Genomic DNA, 19,076 nt, shown 5'->3' on the forward strand with positions numbered 1-19,076 from the left:
GGCTACAATAACCCCATGGGGCAGGAAGTCATTTCAGCTCTGCTTCCATTAGTCTGAACATCAGCCTGGGGCTCTTGGAGCCTGTGGGTTTCCAGGTGCTACAGGTGCACCCTGCATTCCAGGCAAATTCCCTTAAAACAGACAAATGGTGGGAGATGTGGGCTCTCTGGAAGGTTCTCCCTCCATGGGCTCCCTAAATGCACCACATGCAGTTCCTCTGTATTGGACAATTTCCAAGTGTTCTATCTTAACTATGGCCATCCAATCACATCCAAGATACATCAACGTAAGACCACCATTAATTGAAAACCTCTAGCACTGTGCTGAATAAGAGTAGCGAGAAAGGACATCTTGCTTTGTTCTTGCTCTTAGGGGGAAAGCATTCATTCTTTCACCATGAAGAATAATGCGACTATAGGTCTGCAGATGCTCATTATAAAGTTGGGAAAATCTTCCTTTATTCCTATTTTTATCATAAATGAATGTTTAATTTTGTCTAATGATTTTTCTGCATCAATTAATTTGATCATATAATGTTTCTTCTTTAGCTTATTGATATGGTGGATTATACTGTGTCCAAAATGTTGAACCAGCCTTGCTTACCTGAAATAAATCCCACTTGATGATAGTGTATATACTTTTCTTATACATTGCTGGAATAGGTTTGTTAATGTTTTGTTGAGAATTTTCACATCGAAGTTCTTGAGAGATAATGGTCTGTAGTTTTCTTTTTCATACTACCTTTGTCTAGTTTTTGTATCAGGATAACACTAACTCCATAAAATGAATTAGGAAACGTTTTCTTCTATTTTATAGAAGAGATTACGTAGGGCCAGGCGTGGTGGCTCATGCCTGTAATTCCAACACTTTGGGAGGCCAAGGCAGGCAGATCACTTGAAGTCAGGAGTTTGAGACCAGCCTGGCCAACATGGGGAAACCCTGTCTCTACTAAAAATACAAAAATTAGCCACGCATGGTGGCGGGTGCCTGTAATCTCAGCTATTTGGGAGACTGAGGCAGGAAAATTGCTTGAGCCCAGGAAGTGGAGCTTGCAGTGAGCCAAGATGGCGCCACTGCACTCTAGCCTGGGCAACAGAGCGAGATTCCATCTCAAAAACAAAAAAGAAGAAAAGTGTATTATTGATATACTTTTATTGATATACTTTTGGATTGATTCCATTGTGGTTGAAAACACACTGTATGATTTCAATTCTTTTAAATTTGTTGAGGTTTGTTTTACGGCACATTTATGGTGTGTCTTGATATATGTTCTATGGACACCTAAATAGAATGTGTATTCTGCTGTTGTTGGGTGGAGTGTTCTATATATGTCGACAGCTCCCGTTGGTTAATGATAGTGTTGCATTCCTCTCTACCCTTCCTTATTTTCTGTCTAATATTCTCTCTATCAGTTTTTCTTCACATATTTTGCAGTTCTGTTGGTTGCTGTGTACACATTTAGAATGGCTATGTCACCTAGAATTGCCCCCCCCAACCTTTTTTTTGGAAGATGGAGTTTCACTCTTGTTGCCCAGGCTGGAGATTCCGTCTCAAAAAAACAAAAACAAAAACAAAACAATCTTATGTTCATTTCTGTAAATTTGACGTCTTTTAAAGCATAATGACTTTTCTGATGAGATTGGTGGGGATATTAAAAAGTGTGGTTAAAAAATGTATAATGAAATGTGTGAACATTCAAAAGGTCTACATAATTCAGTGAACCAATATTTCCCAAGTGACCAATGAATGATGTTCAAAATTATGCCTGGACAAATGATCCAAAGTGCAAAATAGACTGATTTTTTGTTTGCTTGTTTGCTTGTTTTTTGTATTTTTAGTAGAGATGGGGTTTCATCATGTTGGCCAGGCTGGTCTCAAACTCCTGACCTCAAGTGATCCACCTGCCTTGGCCTCCCAGAGTGCTGGGATTATAGGTGTGAGCCACTGTGCCTGGCCTAGACTCATGAATTTTAATGTAATAGAGTATGGAATGTTTACTGATGTGGTTTCAGATTCCACATTGCAAGTAACCTTTAAGAAATCATCCCTTGTTGGCTGGGCGCGGTGGCTCATGCCTGTAATCCCAGCACTTTGGGAGGCTGAGGCGGGTGGATCACAAGGTCAAGAGATAGAAACCATCCTGGCTAACATGGTGAAACCCTGTCTTCACTAAAAATAGAAAAATTAGCTGGGCATGGTGGTGCATGCCTGTATTCCCAGCTACTTGGGAGGCTGAGGCAGGAGAATCACTTAAACCCAGGAGGTGGAGGTTGCAGTGAGCCGAGGTTGCAACACTGTACTATAGCCTGGGCAACAGAGCGAGACCCCGTCTCAAGAAAACAACAACAACAAAAAAGAAAAATCATAACTTGTTGAATTTTGGCATAGTATCAGAGAAAAACGTCCACAATAACCTTTTTGTTGTTGTTGCTGTTTGTTTTTTTTAAGACGAAGTTTCACTCTTGTTGCCCAGGCTGCAGTACAATGATGCGATCTCAGCTCACTGCAACCTCCACCTCCCAGGTTCAAGCAATTCTTCTGCCTCAGCCTCTCAAGTAGCTGGGATTACAGGCATGCACCTCCACCCCTGGCTAATTTTTGTATTTTTGTATTTTTTTTTTTTTTTTTGAGACGGAGTCTTGCTCTGTAGCCCGGGCTGGAGTGCAGTGGCCGGATCTCAGCTCACTGCAAGCTCTGCCTCCCGGGTTTACGCCATTCTCCTGCCTCAGCCTCCGGAGTAGCTGGGATTACAGGCGCCCGCCACCTCGCCCGGCTAGTTTTTTGTATTTTTAGTAGAGACGGGGTTTCACCGTGTTAGCCAGGATGGTCTCGATCTCCTGACCTCGTGATCCACCCGTCTCGGCCTCCCAAAGTGCTGGGATTACAGGCTTGAGCCACCGCGCCCGGCCTAATTTTTGTATTTTTAATAGAGGCAGGGTTTCACCATGTTGGCCATGATCTCGAACTCCTGATCTCAGGTGATCCACCCACCTCAGCCTCCAAAGGACTGGGATTATAGACGTGAACCACTGCTCCTGGCCCACTTCTTCCTTTTCTTTTTTTTTTTTTTTTTTCGAGACGGAGTCTCGCTCTGTCGCCCAGGCTGGAGTGCAGTGGCCGGATCTCAGCTCACTGCAAGCTCCGCCTCCTGGGTTCACGCCATTCTCCTGCCTCAGCCTCCCAAGTAGCTGGGACTACAGGCGCCCGCCACCTCGCCCAGCTAATTTTTTTGTATTTTTAGTAGAGACGGGGTTTCACCGTGTTAGCCAGCATGGTCTCGATCTCCTGACCTCGTGATCCGCCCGTCTCGGCCTCCCAAAGTGCTGGGATTACAGGCTTGAGCCACCGCGCCCGGCCTAATTTTTGTATTTTTAATAGAGGCAGGGTTTCACCATGTTGGCCATGATCTCGAACTCCTGATCTCAGGTGATCCACCCACCTCAGCCTCCAAAGGACTGGGATTATAGACGTGAACCACTGCTCCTGGCCCACTCCTTCCTTTTCTAACTGTGCCAGGCGTGCACCACCACACCCGGCCTCCCAAAGTGCTGGGATTACAGGTGTGAGCCACTGCGCCTGACCACTCTTTCCTCCCTTCCATGTGTCAATGCCTAATGCCTTCCAGACAAAGACCACGGGGAACACAGCTGTAATTGGAAAAGATGGATTTGTTAATCATTGCAGTGAGGGAGAACATACATAATAGGGAACTGTTGGGCACCTTAGTAAGATAGTTTTAGAAAATAATTGTAGATTTGGGCTTGTGTTAGGTGATTTTGGGGACAGTTTAAGAAAATGGGATTTTGCTTTGGATTGGATTGTTAGGAAATGGGATAATTCTATAATTGGGTATCGTAATCTTTTTTTCTTTTTTTTTTTTTTTTTTTTTTTTTTTTTTTTTTTTTTTTTTTTTTGAGACGGAGTCTCGCTCTGTCACCCAGGCTGGAGTGCAGTGGCCGGATCTCAGCTCACTGCAAGCTCTGCCTCCCGGGTTCACGCCATTCTCCTGCCTCAGCCTCCCGAGTAGCTGGGACTACAGGCGCCTGCCACCTCGCCCGGCTAAGTTTTTGTATTTTTAGTAGAGACGGGGTTTCACTGTGTTACCCAGGATGGTCTCGATCTCCTGACCTCGTGATCCGCCCATCTCGGCCTCCCAAAGTGCTGGGATTACAGGCTTGAGCCACCGCGCCCGGCCTCGTAATCTTTTTTTCACTTCAAGTTTTTTCTTTTTTTTTTTTCTGAGACAGAGTCTTGCTCTGCTGCCCAGGCTGGAGAGCAGTGGCGTGATCTCAGCTCACTGCAACCTCTGCCTCCCGGGTTCAAGCAATTCTCCTGCCTCAGCCTCCTGAGTAGCTGGGATTACAGGCGTGCACCACCACGTCTGGCTAATTTTTTTTTTTGAAAATTTTTTTTTTTTTTTTGAGACGGAGTCTGGCTCTGTCGCCCAGGCTGGAGTGCAGTGGCCGGATCTCAGCTCACTGCAAGCTCTGCCTCCCGGGTTTAGGCCATTCTCCTGCCTCAGCCTCCTGAGTAGCTGAGACTACAGGCGCCTGCCACCTTGCCCGGCTAGTTTTTTGTATTTTTTAGTAGAGATGGGGCTTCACCGTGTTAGCCAGGATGGTCTCGATTTCCTGACCTCATGATCCGCCCGTCTCGGCCCCACAAAGTGCTGGGATTACAGGCTTGAGCCACCGCGCCCGGCCTTTTTTTTGTATTTTTATTAGAGACAGGGTTTCACCATGTTGGCCAGGTTGGTCTGGAACTCCTGACCTTGTGATCCCACTGCCTCAGCTTCTCAAAGTGCTGAGATTACAAATGTCAGCCACCGTGCCTGGCCGCACTTCAAGTTTTAATAAAAGCTTAATAAGATTATTTTATTCCTGCATCTTCTATTGTTTCTTTCTTGTATTTGCCATTTTCCTTTCCTACTTGGCGAGATGTGATTTTCCATTCAAGGATCTTTTTGTGGTCTTTGTCCAGTTTCAGCCTAGTGATAACCACCTTGCTGGGTGAATGCCCACAGGCACACCTGTGCTGTTAGCCTTTTCCCACTGCACCCATTCAATGTAGATGACATATTTCTTCCTGTAAACCTGGATTATTTGGCCAATTTGCTGACCCTTATAGTGTCCTCGCACAACCTGAACTTCATCATCCTTTTGGATGGTCTTGGATTGAACATTGTACTTTTGTCTCAGCTCTTTGGAAAGAGGGGAAGACATAATCTTTCTGCGAGTGTGGGAAGGTGCATTGAAATGCCTTTTGCAATTCTTGCTTTGATCAGAAGTCACGAAGGGATTGAACTTCATTTTGGACGCTCCACCTTTGGTGATGGCTGCAAAGGTTTAAAAAATCTTATTTATGGGAAGGTATAGTGGGTTGAATGGTGGCCCCCCAAAAAGTATGTCTACATCCCAACCCCCAGAACCTGTAAATGTGAGGTTATTTGGAAAAGGATCTTTGTAGATGTGATTAAGGTTCTCAAGATGAGATCATTCTGGATTATCTGGATTACCTAGAGGAAGAGAAAATCGAGATTTGAGACAGGTACAGAGAAAGACCATGGGAAGGTGGAGGCAGAGATTGAAGTTGTCCAACCAAGGAATGCTTGGAGCCACCGGAAGCTGGAAGCAGCAGGGAAGGATTCTCCCTGGAGCCTTCAGAGGGAGCACAGCCCCACCTATCCCTTCACTTCGGACTTCTAGAGTTTAGGACTGAGAGAGGCTATATTCTGTTTGAATCCATCAGGTCTGTGGTACTCCACCACAGCAGCTGCAGGAAAGAAGAGAAGGGCTCAGTGGAGCCACGCTGTAGCTGTCAGCAGTGACTCAGATTGACTGGAAAAGGAGGATGTTTGGTCATTTCAGACAAGTTCCTGGTTCTGTTTTTGTTTTGGTTCATCACAGTCACAGGGTGGCCTTGTCTGATGTGGATGTTCTGTGACATGATGTTCAGCAGGAGACTACGAAGGCCAGCTATGTGCCAGGCCAGCTCCTGGAAGAACCAAGGCCTGGTTGGGCATCGGGGGCTACTTTTCTTTCTCTCATATGTGAGACTGGGTGTTCTTTATGGACTTCAACCAAAACAACACATCCCAACAGATGGAATCCAGCTCTTTTCTATTCAGCCAGATGTTAAAAAGATTTGCCAAAATGTGAAACAATGCCATTTTCTCCTCCTCCCCCACCCTTTTTTTAAAAGGGCATTTTTTTTTCCCACAAAAATGTTATTTATGAGAACATGCAATGGATTTTTAATTATTGTTATTTTATTTTATATTTTTTATTTTTTGTAGAGACAGCATCTTGCTACGTTCCCAGGCTGGTCTTGAACTTCTGGCTTCAAATGATCCTCCCAAAGTGTTGGGATTATAGACATGAGCCATCTGGCCTATTGTTATTTTAAAATTTATTTAACATGTTCATAGATAAAACATCTTTCAATTTTAATTTCTAATATAATAAATCTTGGTAAATATAACCCGAATAAACACAGCTCATTGAGTCCTCAGTAATTTTAAGTGTGTAAATACAACTTATAAATATAATATTTGTTAAGGGGTTCAGAGACCAGAAATTTTGAGTACTACTTACCTAGTTCATTGTCAATCTTTGTAAATGCGTGTGTGCTTGTCTACTTATTGGAGATGGTATTCTATATTTGTCCACTAGATCGAGCTTGCTAAGTGTGTTCTCATCATTTATGTCTTTTTTTTTTTTTTTTTTTTTGAGATGGAGTCTTGCTCTGTTGCCCAGGCTCACTGCAGCCTTCACCTCCTGGGTTCAAGTGACTCTCCTGCCTCAGCCTTCCGAGTAGCTGGGATTACAGGTGCATGCTACCATGTCTGGCTAATTTTTGAATTTTCAGTAGTGATGGGGTTTTGCCATGTTGGCCAGGCTGGTCTTGAACTCCTGGCCTCAAGTGATCTGCCCACTTTGGCCTCCCAAAGTTCTGGAATTACAGGTGTGGGCCACCGTGCCTTTACATGTTTTAAATACATTTGATTAAGCCAGATTGTGTGGCTTACTCCCTGTGTAACCTAGGGCGATTTACTAATTCCCTCACGACCTTGTTTTTCTCATTCATCATCTACTGATAATAACAGTGCTTTTTCATGAAGTAACTATCAATAAATATTTGCTATTGTTATCTTCACTAGCAGTGTTTAGTGTAGGAGCAACAAAAAGGAACAATCCAACAACGGTTGGATTTATACAGTTGGGGTTTTGACACTGGGTAATGGGGAAGAAAGATAAGTGGATAAGGATATTAAGGAGGACAGAAAAATAGTAGTGGGAGTGTAGGTTGGATAGGAAAAGAAGTGGAAGCTGAGCTGTGAGGAGCAAATGTAGTGGAAGCTTAGTGAGAGGCAGGAGATAGTATGGGGAGTGGGGACTGAGTAAACTGGAGACACAATTACTAGGGCCCATGTAAAGGCCAATGTGAGATCCCAGGTGTGGGCTCAATGAAGGAGTGAGGGGAATGGACAAGTTATCCGCACAGAACAGGGTAGTACTGGATCGACATGAGAACCCAAAGTCTTCTATGCTGGCTTGACCAGTAGATAAACAAGGGGCGGTGGAGCAGCAGAATGACACAAATCTCCCAGCAGAAGTGATGCCTTGAGAGCAGTGCTGGCAGCTGGGCAAATGCCAATCCTGCTTACGATACTGGGGCCTTGGGAGAACCTGCCACCTTTCCCAGAGACAAAGGCAGGGGAGCCAGACCTTCTTGAGGACAGCCAGCTTTCAGTCATGGCAAGAAATGAAGCATTTTCCTGTGGGAGGGGTGCTGACAATGTTGGGGGTAGGCTTACTGTGTGAGCAGTGGGCCAGTGGGTCAATGGAGAGAAAACACAGGGTCCTTCCATCTGGAGCAGTGGCTGAGGATGGGAAGGGTGGGAGGCGTGCTAGCATAGACTGGCCAAGACTCCAAATGATATTCTAGACAATATGGCTCAGCCTAGAGCCCAAAGTAGTGTTGGTTTATTTTCTTTTTTCTCTTCTTTTCTTTTTCTTTTTCTGATACGAAGTCTCATTCTATCCCCCAGGTTGGAGTGCAGTGGTGCAATCTTGGCTCACTACAACCACCGCCTCCCAGGTTCAAGCGATTCTCCTGCCTCAACCTCCTGTGTAGCTGGAATTACAGGCGCCTGGGAATTTGTGTATTTTAGTAGAGACGGGGTTTCACCACGTTGGCCAGGCTGGTCTTGAACTCCTGGCCTCAAGTGATCTGCCCGCCTCAGTCTTCCAAAGTGTTGAGATTACAGGTGTGAGCCACCGTGCCTGGCTTTTCCCCCCTCATTTTAAGATCTGCTTCTAAGTGTTGATTTCTTTTATTTTTATATTTGAGACAGTCTCCCTCTGTCCCACAGGCTGGAGTGCAGTGACGAGATCTTGGCTCACTGCAACCTCCATCTCCCAGGCTGAAGCGATTCTTGTGCCTCAGCCTCCCAAGTAGCTGCGGCCATAGGCTCGGGCCAACACACCTGGCTAATTTTTTTTTTTGTATTTTTAGTAGAGATGGGGTTTTGCCATGTTGGCCAGGCTGGGCTCCAACTCCTGGCCTCCAGTGATCCACCCACCTTGGCCTCCCAAAGTGCTGGGACTACAGGCATGAGCCATTGCTCCTGGCCTGGTGTTGGCGTCTTAATGGTTTTGAACAAGGCAGTTACAGATAGGTCAAGGACAAAGAGGACTTTCTAAGTAATGGTGCTGCCCTGCTGAAGAATAGTCTGTCCCACGAGGTAGTGACTTCATCATATATTGCTTGTTTTTAAAGAAGTGGGATGGACATCTGTCAGGGAAGCTGGAAGTAGGGTTGGGCTGCAGAACTTCAAAAAATTCTCTCTGAAAAAGCTTAAATTTCAGAGTATAGTATTTGGCCATGGCCCCCTCTAGTGGCCATTGTGCAGAATTAACCATAATACAACTATTTCAGAACTGAACTCAAAATTTCAAACCTTAAGACTAGCTAGGGTTTGTGGCTTTTAGGGAATATCCTAAATTCTGTGATGTGGATAATTCTGCATGAAATCCATTGAAGTGTCTTGGCTTTACTGTTTAAATCATATTAATGACTTTTTTCTAAATCGGAGGCAGCTGTATCAGGAAGATGTCGTTGGCTGGTAGACTTCTGCACCAGGCACATAAAGTCTAGGAGAGCAAAACAAATCAGATTCCTGTCTTCATGGTGTTTGCATTCTCGTGTGGGGAACAGATAATAACTAACAAGTCAATAAGAAAGTAAGGCTCTGATTAATGTTATGGCAGGAAATAGGCAGAGTGTGGTGACAGGGACTGAGGAGGCTGACCTACTTGCATAGGGCGCTCGGGGAAGGTTTCTTAAAAGAGGTGACCTTTAAATGAGAAGAGGCAGAAGAATATTCCAGGCAGGGAAAACAATAAATGCAAAGGACCTGTGGTAGGAACAGCTCATCTAGGAGCTGAGGGAAGGCTGACATACCTGGAAAACGAAATTAGCAAATCGCATAAGGCCTGGATTGTGGCTGGAAGACACCCCAAGGGCCAGATCACACCAGTTTTTGAAGGCCATAGGAAACCTCAAAAGCCATGGGAAGTTCAGTTATGATAACTTTCATCCCATCTTAACAGACTGTGTTTATTTATTTGAGATGGAGTCTTAGACTCTGTCACCCAGGTTGGAGTGCAATGGCACGATCTCTGCTCACTGAAACCTCTGCCTCCCAGGCTCAACTGATTGATTCTCCTGCCTCGGTCTCCTGAGTAGCTGGGACTACCGGCACACACCACCACACACGGCTTATTTTTGTATTTTTAGTAGTGATGGGGTTTCGCCATGTTGGCAGTGGCTGGTCTTGAACTCCTGGCCTCAAATGATCCACCTGCCTCGGCTTGCCGAAGTGCTGGGATTACAGGCATGAGCCACCGCGCCCAGCCTGTATTCACTTAAAAATTAATTTTGTTGAAATTATCTGTACACATACTTTGCTTCTAAATGGAAGAAATATTTTTTAAAAACTTGAATTTGATTTCATATTAACTGATTTGATTTGTTGGTTTCTAAGACCATAGATTTCTTTTGTACTAAACATTCTTTCTGTACCAGCATTTGGCAGTGAATTTAGACAGGTTATTGAATTGGAAGCAGCAGGTTCTTTGTTGGAAAACATAGGACATTGTTCTCTTGAAGAGAACATCATCAAGGCACTGACCTCTTTCTAAGGAGGAACTGGAGAGAGTTTTCTCTTTTCATGAAGACAGCTTCTGTGCTTGAACTACTTCATCCAAAAAGAGACTTACTAGAATTAGCCAAGCCCCAAAGTATGAGAGTTTTTCTGCAATGGGAAAAACTTAACATTGTTTTACTTTGTCAGGGAATTTCAGAAGTGAGTTAAAAATTTAAAGCTCAATGTAGATTAGTCAGCCTCTTTTTATCTAAATGTTTCTTAATTTAGAAGCACTGTGAGAAATGAGGATGATGAATGCTAGACAGAGCCAACACTATTAAGTTTATAAAAGAAAAACATTCAGCATGACTTCAAGGTTGGTGGATGGCACGCATACAGCCAGTGGGCCCATTGTGCTATGTGTAGGCAAACTGTGTGGTCGTGCCAAGAGGATCGCCTTACCTACCTGTGCTGTGTGTCAGCACCTGAGTGGTCTGACAGACTGATAGTAAAGCTCACTTTATTAGACAATGCAAGATATGTGGATATGTTAATTTCTCAGTCAGAAAGTATAGTACTGTCCTATGGCACAAAATGGGCAATTTTAAGAATGTTAACTGTTGAGAAGGAGGAAGGGAAGAGGGAGAGAAGAGGCATCAGTGGGATTGACTCTGGTATTGAACGTGACATGGCATGAGGAAAAGAACATTAGAATTGCCTACTGCCACTGCCACCCAACTGGAGGTAAAGATTCTGTCTGCCAGTATATATGCACTTAACGAGGCCAAGACTCAGCCAGCTACTCAGTCATCTACAGGGAGTGGGAGGAATAATTCTACAACTGGGTATCTTCAAATTCTAGCCAAGATTAAATTTTTTTTGGTTGCAAATTAAATATTCTAAAAAAAGAAACTATTTAGCAGGTTGTGGTGGCATGCACTTGTAGTCCCAGCTACTCGGGTGGCTGAGGTGAGAGGATTGTTTGAGCCCAAGAGTTCAAGGCTGCAGTTGAGCTATGATAATGCCACTGCACTCCAACCTGGGTGAGAGCAAGACCCTGCCTCAAAACAAAACAAAACAAACCCCCAAAAATCAACATTAGTACAGTTTGGAGCATCCAAATCATCCATATAATACCTTTGTGAGCACTGCCATGTGATTTTAATTCCCAAGTTTGCACTTTTATATATAATCAAGATCATGCTAAGTGATGATATTTAACTGTTTTGTTTATACATATAGAATTATTTTATTGGTTTCCATAAAGTACATATTTGGCACTAAAAATAAAATTTAAGCCAGGTGTGGTGGTATTGCCCCTATAGTCCCAGCTACTTGGTGGGCTGAGGTGGAGGGTCATTTGAGCCCAAGAGTTCCAGACTAGCCTGGGCAACATCATGGGACCTATCTGTTAAAAACAAAACAAAACAAAACAACAAGAACAACAACAAAACAAATGGTGCTAGAACACATGGACATTTATAGGTTAATAAAAAAAGGAACAATAATAAGTAAATATAAAAATTTGCCTTTTGTTGTTCACTCCAGCTAAAACCATGCAGTCTTGCTCAGTCAGCTCATGCTGTGTTTATCTCTGGGATACAATATGGTGGAATTGGCCTAATAGAGGTAGAGATTCTGTCGGTTAGTGTATGCTCATTTAATGAGACCAAGACCCAGTCAGCTACTCAGAGGGTCTGTGGATCACATTACTCACAACTCTGAACCTAGGTGATAAGTGCGTGGATAGAGCACCAGAAGCCTCTAGCTTTGGTCAACGTGCTGGCGAATCAAGCTGTGCTTATAGGTCACGTTGAAAGTAAATGCTGGTAAAGGAGCAGACAGTCCTAAAGGTATCCTCTCTGCCAGGAGTACTCCAGACCTGCCGGTTCCCATGGCTTCTACTTTCTCTACTTCAATGTCACATTCTCAAAAGGAAAAATTCAAGGATACTATCCATATAAGAAAAACAAATGGAAATAAAAATACAGTTCTTGAAAGAGAAGTCAATAGCTGAGACAAATTCCGGATCAGAAAGGATTAGAATATTAGTAGATTGGAAAGGAGAACTGAGGAAATTTAAATATTTTAAAATTCTAGGATTGAAACAAAATCTAGAATTAAATAATATGCATCCTGAAATGAAAGTGCATCCCAAATACCAAGCAGAATATATGAAAATAAGTCCACACACTGGCCACATTGTGACACTACATCAGAAATAAATAGAAAAGTTGGCCCGGAGCGGTGGCTCACGCCTATAATCCCAGCACTTTGGGAAGCCAAGGCAGGCAGATCACCTGAGGTCAGGAGTTTGAGACCAGCCTGGCTAACATGGCAAAACCCCATCTCTGTTAAAAATACAAAAAAAATTAGCCAGGTGTAGTGACACGTGCCTGTAATCCCAGCTACTTGGGAGGCTGAGGCAGGAGAATCTCTTGAACCCGGGAGGTGGAGGTTGCAGTGAGCTGAGATCACTCCATTGCACTCTAGCCTGGGCAACAAGAGTGAAGCTCCGTCTCAGAAAAAAGAAAAAGAAAAAGAAAAAGAAAAATCTTAGAAGTGACCAGAAGGAGGAAGAAGACCAATTATCTACAAAGGAATGACAACTACATTGACAGCTGGCTTCTCATCAACAATGATAGATGCCAGAAGACAAAGATGTAAAATTATGACAGTGTTTGTTGAGGAAAAAAAACAACCATCAACCTAGAATTGTATGCCCCATTCAACTGTCACTCAAAAATAAAAGTAAAACTTGTCACAGGCTCTCATTGAAGAGATGGTTAAGAATCTCCTCAAGAAGAAAAGTGCACCCAGAGGGAAAGCATGGCATACAAATGTAAGTAAGCGACTGACCGAAAGAGTAGGCACAGGTGCAGATGAACTATATCAGGATATGTATTTATGTGGCTGAACAGTCCCCCATAAAACACATTTTTGTATGTTTTTATAAAACAATAAAAACAATAACTCCCCTCCATAAAAAGATTATGGCTGATTGTGGTGACTCATGCCTATAATCCTAATACTCTAGGAGGCTGAGTGGGGAGGATTGCTTGAGGCCAGGAGTGCCAGGTTACAGTGAACTATGATTGTGTTGGTGTGCTCCAGCCTGGTCGACAGAGAGACCCAGTCTCTCAAAAGACAACAAAAAAGGGCCAGGCGCAGTGGCTCACACCTGTAATCCCAGCACTTTGGGAGGCCAGGGCGGGTGGATCACATGGTCAGGAGTTCGAGACCATCCTGAACAACATGGTGAAACCTCGTCTCTACCAAAAATATAAAAATTAGCTGGGCATGGTGCCGTGTGCCTGTAGTCCCAGCTACTCAGGAGGCTGAGGCAGAAGAATCGCTTGAACTCGGGAGGTGGATGTTGCAGTGAGTCAAGATCATGCCACTGCACTCCAGCTTGGGCAACAGAGGGAGACTCCGTCTCAAAAACAAAACAAAACAAAAGATTGTGTGTGTGTTCAATGGATAGTTTATTCTAAGTCCTTTAAAATACTGTAGTCATTACCCCGCTTTAGCAATAATTAACATTTTGCCAACTTTTTTTTTTGTTTTGAGACAGAGTTTCACTCTTGTCACCCAGGCTGGGGTGTAGTGGTGTGATTTTGGCTCACTGTAACTTGTGCCTCCCAGGTTCAAGTGATTCTCCTGCCTCAGCCTTCCGTCTAGCTGAGACTACAAGCACCTGCCAGCATGCTCGGCAAATTTTGTATTTTTAGTAGAGGTGGGGTTTCATCATGTTGGTCAGGGTGGTCTTGAACTCCTGACCTCAGGTTACTCATCTGCCTCAGCCTCCTAAAGTGCTAGGATTACAGGTGTGAACCAGTGTGCCCGGACTTTATGTGCTTTTTATAATCAGGAAGAGGATACAAATAGAAAGTAATTTTAGATGTTATTGAAAACTTATGGTGAAGAATATATGCTAAATATTTGGCCAGGTGACGTGGCTCACACCTATAATCCCAGCACTGTGGGAGGCCAAGGCAGGAGGGTCACTTGAGCCCAGGAGTTCAAGACCAACCTGGGCAAAATGGAAGAATTCCATCTCTATAAAAAGATACAAAAATTAGCCGGGCATGGTGGTGAGGGCCTGTGATCCCTTGTACTTGGGAGGCTGAGGTAGGCTGATTGCTTGAGCCCCTGGAGGTGGAGATTACACTGCACTCCAGCCCAGGCAACAGAGTGAGACTCTGTTTCAAAAAAAAAAAAAAAAGAATGAAAGAAAACAAAGAATATATGCTAAATATTTAAGAGCCTAAACGTAGAAATATAATGGACAGATTTTGAAAGTGAAGTGACATTGTAAAAATTTATCAGTCCAACAGAAAACAAGGAAGAAAAGAGAAAAAACTGACAAAAAGAATTGCAAATAGTAAAGAAAACAACCATGGTGGTAGAAATAAATCTATATAGATCACTGAAACAACAAATATAAGTAAATGAAAGTCATACATCGAAAGACAAGTGGCTACCAGATTTGATTATGCTTCTTACAATAGGTACATCTATAACAGAATGACATAGGAAGGTTTAAACTAAAGGAAGGTAATAATACTCAAGAAAAGCATAACCTGGGCCAGGCACGGTGGCTCATGCTTGTAATCTAGATCTTTCTTTCAATTTTGCTGTGAGCCAAAAACTGCTTAAAAATATAGTATTAAGGCTGCCTGTGGTGGCTTACACCTGTAATCCCAGCACCTTGGGAGGCTGAGGCAGGCAGATCACTTGAGGTCAGGAGTTCAAGACCAGCTTGGCCAATATGGAGGAACCCCATCTCTAGTAAAAATACAAAAATTAGCCGGGCATGGTGGCGTGTGCCTGTAATCCTGGCTCCTCAGGAGGCTGAGGCAGGAGAATCACTTGAATTCAGGAGGCGGACATTGCAGTGAGCCGAGATTGCTCCACTGCACTCTAGCCTGGGCAATAGAGCGAGACTGTCTCAAAAAAAAAAAAGTATATATATATATATATATACACACACACACACATACACATATATATATAGTATTAAGAATTTTTACTTGCAAGTGCTATTTAGTGTAATCTGAAAAATTTGGTAGTGCCAAACTACATTACAATGTGTAGGATAAGAATCATCCACCGAAACTGCTTCAATTGCTCAACAGTACTTTTTTATTAAATACACTGAATTTGATCATAACATATATGGAATTGTTTTTGAATTTTCTACAACATTTATTTATTTTTGTTTGCTTTTAGAGGTGGAAAGGACAAAGTGATCCTCCCACATCAGCCTCTTGAGTATTTCAGACTCCAAGTGCACACCAGTGTGCCCAGCTAATTGTTATTAAAATTTACTTTTTGGCTGGGCATGGTGGCTCACTCCTGTAATCCCAGCACTTTGGGAGGCTGAGGCGGGCGGATCATGAGGTCAAGAGATTGAGACCACTCTGCCTAACATGGTGAAACCCCATCTCAACTAAAAATACAAAAAATTAGCCAGGTCAGGCTGAGGCAGGAGAATTGCTTGAACCTGGGAGGTGGAGGTTGCAGAGAGCCGAGATGGGGCCACTGCAGTCCAGCCTGGGCCACAGAGCAAGAGTCTGTCTCAAAAAAAAAAAAAAAGCCTCGTTATTTTAGCTACATGTTATACTGCATTATTATAAATTGCGCAAGGAGAAACAGCATATAGATAGATCTACTCATGTTTTTTAATATATATCCACATATATATATATATATGCCTTTCTTTTTATTTATTTATTTTTTGAGACAGAGTTTCGCTCTTGTTGCCCAGGCTGGAGTGCAATGGCGGGATCTCCACTCACTGCAACCTTCATCTCCTGGGTTCAAGCCATTCTTCTGCCTCAGCCTCCCAAGTAGCTGGGATTACAGGCATGCACCACCACACCTGGATACTTTTTGTATTTTTAGTAGAGATGGGGTTTCTCCATATTGGTCAGGCTGGTCTTGAACTCCCAACATCAGGTGATCCACCCGCCTCGACCTCCCAAAGTGCTGGGATTATAGGTGTGAGCCACCACACCCGGCCTATATATATGTATATATATGTGTATATATATATCTTTCTATCATCATCTGTCTTTCATTGTTTTTGTTGAGAAGTCAACTGTGAGTATTATTGTTATGAGATCGACAGTAATATTTCTTTTCTCTCTGGGTGCTTTGGGTTAGAAATTATCCTTTTTGTTTAGCTTTTTTTTTTTTTTTTTTTTTTTTTTTTTTGTTGAGACGGAGTCTCGCTTGTCGCCCAGGCTGGAGTGCAGTGGCGCGATCTCCACTCACTGCAAGCTCCGCCTTCCAGGTTCAAGCCATTCTCCTGCCTCAGCCTCCGGTATAGCTGGGACTACAGGCGCCCGCCACCGCGCCCGGCTAATTTTTGTATTTTTTTAGTAGAGACGGGGTTTCACCGTGTTAGCCAGGATGGTCTCCATCTCCTGACCTCGTGATCCACCCATCTTGGCCTCCCAAAGTGCTGGGATTGCAGGCGTGAGCCACCGCGCCCGGCCCCTTTTTGTTTAGTTTTAAGAAATTCTGTTCCAATATGTCTGTTTTAATATTTTTATTTATTTATTTACTTATTTACTTATTTAGTTTTTTTGAGACAGAGTTTCACTCTTGTTGCCCAGGCTGGAGTGCAATGGTGCAATCTCAGCTCACCACAACCTCCATCTCCTGGGTTCCAGCAATTCTGCCTCAGCCTCCCAAGTAGCTGGGATTACAGGTGTGCACCACCATGCCCGGCTATTTTGTATTTATAGTAGAGACGGGGTTTCTCCATGTTGGTCAGACTGGTCTCAAACACCCAACCTCAGGTGATCTGTCCACCTCGGCCTCCCAAAGTGCTGGGATTACAGGTGTGAGCCACTGCACCTGGCCATTAATATTTATTTTATTTGGCCCATGTAGGGGTTCAATTTTATTATTTATTTAATTTTTAAATTTTGTTATGATGAGTCTTGCCATGTTGCCCAGGCTGATGTTGAACCCCTGGGCTCAAGTGACTCTTCCTCCTTGGCCTCAAGTGTTGGGGTTATAGGCGTGAACCATTGTGCACAGTCTGTAGTGGTTCTTGAATCTTGAAATTGATGCTTTCATTAGTTTTAGAAAAATTGTGGGAAGGAGTAGGCACTCAAGTGTTCAGAAATATTGTTCTATGTGCTTTAATATTCATATCAAATATTTAAAAAAAGTTTTAAAAAGGAAACTGACAGGTCTTGCCTCAGTTATTGACGTAGAACTCTACTCCCATTTCATTGTTTAGAGATTGCTCCTTACTCTTGAATTCCTGGCTTGCCATTTTGATTCCCTAATTTACTTCCTTAATAGCAATGTTTTCTAGTGTTCTGACTGTGAACAAATCTGAGATTTACTGCCTAAAATTCAGAAGCTTGAAATGTATTTTAGAAGCTAACACGAATGCAGAAGTAGCACAAAGAGGGGCGCTGAAAAGAAAGCAATCCTTGCCAAAGATGATAAGATCGAGAGATAAGAAGGAGAGAAGATGCTGCTATGAGAGCTTAGTCTAAGGGACATCAGTGGGAGCAGGGAACTACATGATAATCAGACTCAGGGATATTGCAAGAGGAGTCTGAGAACTTCTCTGCCAACCTGAAGGCTCATCAAGATACCTAGGAAATAAACTACATATGTCCAGGACAAAACAAAACAAAACAAAAACAATATGCCCAGTTAGTCGCTCCTTAGGAGTAAGTTATAAGTTTAGAGAGCCCACTAAGGTACTAACCTCTTCAAGTAGTTATGCCTTAAGTAGCCTAAAAACATTAATACACCTCCTTAACCATTTCATTCACTTCCCAGGGAGAGACCTAAGCACAAGAGCGTATAAGGACAAATATATTTTATTTTATTCATTGTGCTTATAATGCCTACTACTCTCTAGGCACACATAAATATTGTATAAAAATCTGATTTGTATAAAGTCAGCTTTGATCAAGAGAGGGTTTGTTGATAGGTTTTAAAACCCGCTTATACTTTTTTTATTAATATGAAGCTCCTATTTGGAAGCCTCCACTGCACAATTATGAGCTAGAAAGGGCTTGTCCTTCAGCAAGTGAAATGATTTTAAAGGTCCAGTATAAGTCCTTGATTTGAATTGAATGAAATTCTCCAAATCCCGCCAATGTGCTGCTTTGCATATCAGGAGGTTTCTTGCTGGGCTGGAAAGGTGGATCTGCATTTGAGTATTTGGTGCCAGTAAAAAATGTCACAAAGTAAGCAGAGACTAACTGGGCATATTACCCTCTAAATTACATAAAAAGCTTCATCTAGTGCTAAAGGTACAAGGGAAGTATTATTCTAGATATTCTAGGAATACAGTCAGCACGAAGTAACTTTTAGCCTACCTGGAAAACAATGCTGCAGAAACTGCAGTGGGCCATGTTTCCCAAAGTAAGAAATGGGAGGTAAGGTACGTGGAATAAGTAAATGTTCTTATTTTCTCACACAGGAAGAATTATTTAATAGCTCAGCTAAGGGTGGGACTCCCCTGCTCTGTCAAATCTTATATAAATAAATGTATCTTCCTAGATCAGTACTTGGTGTCATTGTTATATTTGGGTTTTTCTTATATTCTGAAAATATTTACACTGTTGCCATCCGGTTGTGTTTTAAAATGCAGGTGTTATGGTTTCAGTAAAAACAAACAAACAAACAAAAAAAAACAAAAAGGCTGGACATGGTGGCTCACGCCTATAACCTTAGCACTTTGGGAGGCTGAGGCGGGAGGATCCCTTGAGCTCAGGAGTTTGAAATCAGCCTGGACAACATAGTGAGAACTTCACACACACACACACACACACACACACACACACACACACACACACGAGCTACTGAAGATCAAAACAGCTTATAGATTTTGCTTCCAGCTACTCATGGAAAAATTTATCAATCCTCTGCAAGTAATACATAT

At 43.0% G+C, this 19,076-nt stretch overlaps 1 pseudogene; it reads right to left on the reverse strand.

Annotated features, from left to right (window-relative positions):
• Positions 1-4,869: 4,869 nt before the first annotated feature.
• Positions 4,870-5,309, reverse strand: LOC717694 (large ribosomal subunit protein uL24 pseudogene; annotated as a pseudogene).
• Positions 5,310-19,076: the final 13,767 nt, after the last annotated feature.

The sequence above is a fragment of the Macaca mulatta genome, chromosome 13, assembly GCF_049350105.2.
Source record: "Macaca mulatta isolate MMU2019108-1 chromosome 13, T2T-MMU8v2.0, whole genome shotgun sequence".
Classification (NCBI taxonomy): domain Eukaryota; kingdom Metazoa; phylum Chordata; class Mammalia; order Primates; family Cercopithecidae; genus Macaca; species Macaca mulatta.